This window comes from Lolium rigidum, chromosome 2, assembly GCF_022539505.1.
Source record: "Lolium rigidum isolate FL_2022 chromosome 2, APGP_CSIRO_Lrig_0.1, whole genome shotgun sequence".
Taxonomy (NCBI): Eukaryota; Viridiplantae; Streptophyta; class Magnoliopsida; order Poales; family Poaceae; genus Lolium; species Lolium rigidum.
Window position 1 is genome coordinate 69,202,816 of NC_061509.1, and position 6,000 is coordinate 69,208,815.

The following is a 6,000-nucleotide window of genomic DNA, read 5'->3' on the forward strand; positions in this document are numbered from 1 at the left end:
ATAAACAATCTAGCAAGTTTATTTAAAATCAGAACTATAGAATGAAAAGGGTCATTTCTTACTCATCTTCACAATATACTAAGTTTCTTTAAATGCAGGCTTGTATATCACAGTATAAACTTCAACTATGAAGAAGAGACATAATCTCTGCAATAGGATCTACAGAATCCACCGGCATTATATGAAAGAAAAAACCATTGGAAGGATGTCTGTTGTTGTTTTGCAATAGAAAACTGAAAAGACAGGAACTGAGTTGAGTAAGGGCAACTGAACAAAAGACTACAAACATGCACCACTGCAAATAAAGATGGGAATCGGAATTACGACCTACATGGACTGCTCAGTATCTAACACATTCCCACTGGTTTGTGAGGACTGATGCAAGAATATGTTTTAGAGGAAAGATAATACTCCCTCTGATTGATATTACTTGATGCTAATATAGATGTATCTAGACACATTTTAGTTGTAGATACATCTATTTTTGCATCAAGTAATATGGATCGGAGGGAGTAACAGAATTATCTGATGTGGAAGCATCTGCCGTGTGGTCAGGTTCCTCAAATATCTGACAAAAAAGGGTTGGTTCCTCAGTATTCCAGTGATAATCTAACACATAACAACTATAAAACACAGTTCCTAAGTCTGGCCAGCTAATGGTCTTCTTAGATTTCACTCCAGTTAAAAGATTTCAACAAGCTGCCAATCTAACAACCCTTTGGAAGATCTGGCTAGAAAGAAATAGCAGAGTTTTGAACAAGAAGCACACTCGAGCCAGTTAGTCGTCCAAAAAACCCACCTGAACTTTTTCATTCAAATTTTTTGGCCCAAAGCCAGATATACAGCTGGAGTTTGGGGATTACAGTGTGAAAAAGGGGGCAGAGAGGGGGGACTAAGGGGGCCTAGAGCTAAGGAAGAGAAGCCAAGCATCAGTGGAGCATTGCACGTCCCGAGGGATGCGTAACGCCACAACCGGGCATCATCGCGGCACATCTGAAGCAAAAGCGACAGGCTAGGTCACTACTCTCTGAAGGTGACAGTGTTGCGGTGCTTTCAGATGTTCCAGCAGTAGCTTCACCTGCAGGGACCACTTTTGCTTGAAGAGACAACGAATGCCCAGGCGGCCTTCCTTGGGACGGCAAACCTGCTGCCAGGCTACCAGGCACTTGGCTCCAGAGGGATGATCCAGAGCATTCCACAGAAAGTCGCAGGGTAGCCCTTCGAGGATGTGCAGCAGCGCGGGAGGGAGGAACGCCGTGTCCATGCGTAGTTCACAAGGGCATCAAGCACTGAGTTGATCAAAAGCGCGATCAGCAGTGAGAAGGTAGCCAGGGTGAGCTTCTCAGCTGACAGTTGCAGACCCAGGTAGATCTGCGGGAAGCTCTCGACACGGTAGCCCAGAATCTCTTGGATGGCAAGGGTGGCAACTGCACGATGGTGCTTTTATGGAAGTTAATCACCAACCCCATGGCCGCCGAAAACTGGAGTAGCAGAGAGCCAACGAGCCGAATTTGCAGATGGAGAATAACAATGGTCAATACACATACCAAATGTTAAACAACCCGTAAATTTGGTCATCCTAAAGAGAGCTAGCTCAATCAATTTTCACATCAAAATGAGTAAGTTCATGAGTTTTAAATTGGTTTGTGTAAACTAAATAGAGAAAGTACGATAGTGTGATCACCTGCTAGGCTGCGGTCATAAGTGGTGCCATCACGGCAGGCCACTCACAGTAGATCTTTTCTCGCCTCCAGGCACCATGGCCACATAAAACCACCACCTTCCTACCGGCTACCGCCTTCGTGTCAGTCGTCATCGCAGTGCCACTCCCAGTTGAATTTGCAGATGGAGAAACACAATGATCAATTAGCGTAGCAAATGTTAAAAAACCCATAAATTTGGTCATCCTAAAGAGAGATAGCTCGACCAATTTGACACCAAAACAAGTAAGATTATAAGTTTTAGTTTGGTTTGTGTACTACTGAAGAAACAAAATAAAGAAAGTACGATAGTGCAATCACCTTGGAGGCTGCAAGAGCTCCTTGCCAGTTGCCACCACCCTGCACGTTGTTTGTAACTTTTAATTCCCAAGTAAATGAATAAAGTGTACCCTTAGAAGGGATATACATATATAACTGACCTAAAAATATAACTTTTGTTGGACAACTTAATTACCATAATAATCACCAAAACGAGGGATAGCATAAAATGTTTTCCTGAACTAATCACCCAGGGAAATAAAAGTAACCTCTATAAGATTCTTGTTGCCAACTGAATTTCCACGTATATTCTGTAAGTGTAAAACAAAAACTGACTATACATATTTTTCCTATATGGGGAAAACATGGTGATATTTATTCGGTTCATATTCCAAAAATATATTTTAGGTCGTTGGGATCATGGATGGCATATCAGTCACATATTTAGGATCAAATATAATACTGGATGCAAGGTACTGAACTGAAGATCAGTGAGGAAGCACAAATAAGGAGCAAGAGTAACATAGGTTAACGCACAAGAATAACAAAGAGTTTTACCTGTGTGTACTGATGGCTGAACAAAGAAGCTCAGGTGGGACGCTTCGCTCCCTGACAATGGCAGTTCCTCCTAATTACAGACGACCAAGAAATAAATATCTAGAAAGAACAAACTGGAGGAATAAGGATCTACAGGAAACTTGTACTGCGTCAAAAACAACAACAACAAAATTCCAATAATAAAAATATGAAAAAAATAAATCACACCTAAAAACAGAAATTCAGCAACAGCAGCTACCAGCGCCCACCAAAACGCACCTGCAAAATAACAAGTCAATAGACCAAAATCCAGAATAAGAAAAAGAAAACTGAACACCCAAATCCACAGTACCTGCACCCAGAAGTACAGCCAACGCCAACAGAAGCGCGCCAAGAACCTGAAAAAACTAACGCAATAACCTGATGAAATACATTGAAGCGTCTGTATCACAGATAAATTCTGCTAACATGTGACAGGAGATACAGAAGTAATAAAATGATGGATCCTTAGATTCATTGAATACTACAGACCTGCAAAAAGAAGAACTTGGAGTACCAACATTACTGGAAACCTAAATAAAAGCATCTAGAAACATTAAATAGGAGTTTCCAGAGGATACTGAAACAAAACACCCTGAAAAACGAAAATTTTAAGTTCAAGAAACAAATATTTTGCAAAAAATATGTATACTATTCAATTTAAGGGCTATCTTTTATTTTTGGCAAGTTGAGTGTTTGCTTCATGTTTTATTACTTTAAACTATGGAAGAGAGGGGGAGAGGGCAACATCACCGGTGTGGGTTTCATGGGAACCCTTCGACTTGGATGATCCATGGCCTCCGAATCCAGTACCGAACCATCTTACACTCAATTCCTGCATAACAGTATCCTTTACCTCACAAAATTTGTCAGCCCAACCAGGTGGTTCAACAGCTTCAACTCCTAAACCAGGAGCTCGGTCACTGGACTTTAGGTTCACCGGATCAGTCCAGTCAGCTACATATGCAGAAACACGTCTTTTGAACTTCAACTTGAATTCTGTCCACGCTTGATATTTGTAGTGGTTGATGCGTGCCAGCCTGGTCCACATGTTAGTGAAACCAGCTTTGATCGAGAAGTGGTGTACAGAGTTCTGCAGGGAAGGTTCCACAGCGTCAAGACGGACGAAGGACTTGTGCCGTTGCTGGGTCTTCAACCGACAAGTATAGCCTTGACAGACACCATCCTGTGGATGTGCTGTTTGACCCGAGGGACCAAAATCAAAGCAGGGGAGATAGATTTGGCCAATCTGTGGATCAACCGAGACAAGTGCTTCAAGCATGGACTTTGAGGGAGTCTCTAAATTTTTCCAGTCCGGAGAAAAGATGAACTCGTCGACATCAACGAATGCCATCCACTGGCATGATGTTTGGTGCACTGCGGCGCAGTGGGAAAGGCCAGCTTCCTGCGTTTTCGTCCAAGGCCAGGCCACGGTGGAAATGTTGACTCCTGTGGACCTCAAGTCGGCCACCTTACCCGCCAAATTATCCTCGCTTCCATTGTCGTACAAGAAAAACTGGTCGACGCCCAGAGCGTCATGGTACAGTACCCACTCGCGAAGGAACTTTGAGACATTGCGCACCATTGTGCAGGCACATATCGTGTTTCTCGTAGGTGGTGCTACTGCTGCAAGGTCACTTTTTTGTGGACGGTATATCGCAAGGGAGGGGATGGGCTCCTCGCCGATGACAGACAGTGTGACTCGGAGCTGGGTGTTGCTGGAAGTAAGAAGAGCCGGTGGAGGGGGGCACCTTGCTACTTGTTGCGCCGCAGTGATGGCTGGGAGGGAGGCCGACGCGCCATCATCATGGCCACGGTACACGCAATGGACGGGGGGATTGGCTGTGTTTGCCCACTGGCGGCGGATGACACCTTTCGCGAAGACAAGCACATCGCCTCCGTCGAGAACAGCAGAGTCGAAGACAAGCCGGTCCGTCCAGTTGAGCATCGGGCGGACAGGGAAATCAGAAGGGGCGCTTGGAGCGGCTGGATACTCTGCTCTGTTTCAGGAATGACGCAGAGGTAGGCGTGGCGTCCGGGCCCTGGCAGCGTCCCGAGAGCACGCGCCTGGGACGACGCACCACCTTGGAAGGCACAGATCGCGTCGTTCACAGGCTCATCGGCCAGGACCAGGACCTCGGAGTCAGGGAGCAGGACGGCATCGGAATCAGGGAAGACCGCGGCATCCGATTCATCAGGGAGGAAGACGGCATCCGCGTCGTGCTGCGGCGGCGAGTGGGGGCGGAGCGGCAAGAGGCGACGCGGGAGGGCAAAATCGATGTCGGCTTCCGACGGGTGCGGAAACAGGAAGGTCGGCGGGCGAAGCAGCTCCTGAGGCAGCGGCCAGCTCTCGACGGCGAGGCCGCCGGGGAACAGGCCCGGCGAGAAGATGGGGGCTTTGGAGAGTACCGCCTGGCGCCCGGAGAAAAGCACAAGACCAGCGACGGTAGCAGCCCCCGCGGCGGTGAGGATACGGCGCAGGCGGCTGGGGCGGTGGTGCTTCGGCATGGCGGCAAGGGAGGCGGGAGTCGAAAAATCTGGGAGCTTTGGAGGGAAATCGAGCAAGATTGGGATTCTTCTTTGTCTAGCGAGCGAACGATCTTGGAATAGCGAAGGGTCGGTCAGATTCGAGAATAAATCGTGCCCTAGAACGAACCGACCCGGCGCGACCGAGTCAGTCTGCTTCTTTTCCACGCTAGTTGCGTTCGGCGGTTCGGGTCGGTCCATCGGTTCCTTTCCAGTCTGGGCCGCAATATTATGAAGCCCAAGTACCCAGCAGGCCTGTTTGAACTTCTACGCAAAAATGGGTTTTGCCGCATAGTTTTTCTTGAGCACCAACAACATAATAAACATGTTTCACACGAATTTGTTTGCTTTCATTTTTTAAACTTACACATCCCCTAAAACGCCACCACCTAACAATCCAGCGGTTTTAAGGTTTCTTGGCCTTTATTTCCCCCCGAATAAAAGCCCCTAAAGAAAATTTAAGGTCCACCCTAAATCGACACCCCCATCCATATATGTAGGACTCGGCGGTCTATTTATGGGGCATAAGCCGACACTTCCCTACTGTTTCCTCCACTTCTTCACTGCGTGACTCTAGCGAAATCAAGCCACCGTCGACAGCAAATTCGGCATCCGTGCGGCTTGATGTGGCCGGTGAACCACTCAAAATCAGGGCGGGGCATGGTGTGGATGTCACTTCGTATCGCCGCGCAACCGTGGTACTATGCCCGAGCTGCCACGAGAGTATGCGGAGGCAGGGAGCTCGCACGTCGTCGCCGAGGCAGGCTCCCTCACTGCTACCTTCACCGATGAGGATGTTCGGGTCGCGGATTTCGTCGACTGCAACTCTGACAATGAGAGGGTGACGCGGCAGTTGAAGTGCACCGAGGTCGAGAAGCGTCACCGCGACCGGGACGACGCCCTGCTTCGGCTCGGTTCC

At 47.7% G+C, this 6,000-nt stretch overlaps 1 pseudogene; it reads right to left on the reverse strand.

Moving 5' to 3' along the window:
• Positions 1-3,276: 3,276 nt before the first annotated feature.
• Positions 3,277-5,063, reverse strand: LOC124689851 (annotated as a pseudogene).
• Positions 5,064-6,000: the final 937 nt, after the last annotated feature.